Genomic DNA, 418 nt, shown 5'->3' with positions numbered 1-418 from the left:
ATATTTCCACTTCCAAAAAAGAGGACACCTGTCAGGGGGGCATGGTGGGGAGGAGATATGATTGTCAAGGGGTAGATTCTAACCGTTACAGTCAATAACACGTGTTATGGCCTCAGAAAATAAATGTAAAACAAAAATAAAGTCACAGCCCCTTGGTTCTGCTGATGCCCCTCACTCCTAACCCATAGTACCCCATGCCCCCAGGCCATGCTGCTGCCCCTTACTCCCAACCTGCAGCCCCCTGGTGCTGCCAGTGCCCCTCACTCCTGATCTGCAGCCCTCTGCTCCCCTTAGCCCTGCTGGAGGGGCCCCAGCTTCCCCTGTCCTGACTGGGCCAGAGCATGGCAGCTGGGTGGCTATGGCTCATGTGGGTGGTGGCAGAGTGAGTCTGGTCCCAGTGCTGGCTGGAGGGAGGAGG

Source organism: Gavialis gangeticus, unplaced genomic scaffold (assembly GCF_001723915.1).
Source record: "Gavialis gangeticus isolate Ggan-Ray unplaced genomic scaffold, GavGan_comp1, whole genome shotgun sequence".
NCBI classification, from domain to species: Eukaryota; Metazoa; Chordata; order Crocodylia; family Gavialidae; genus Gavialis; species Gavialis gangeticus.
This window is presented reverse-complemented; position numbering follows the sequence as displayed.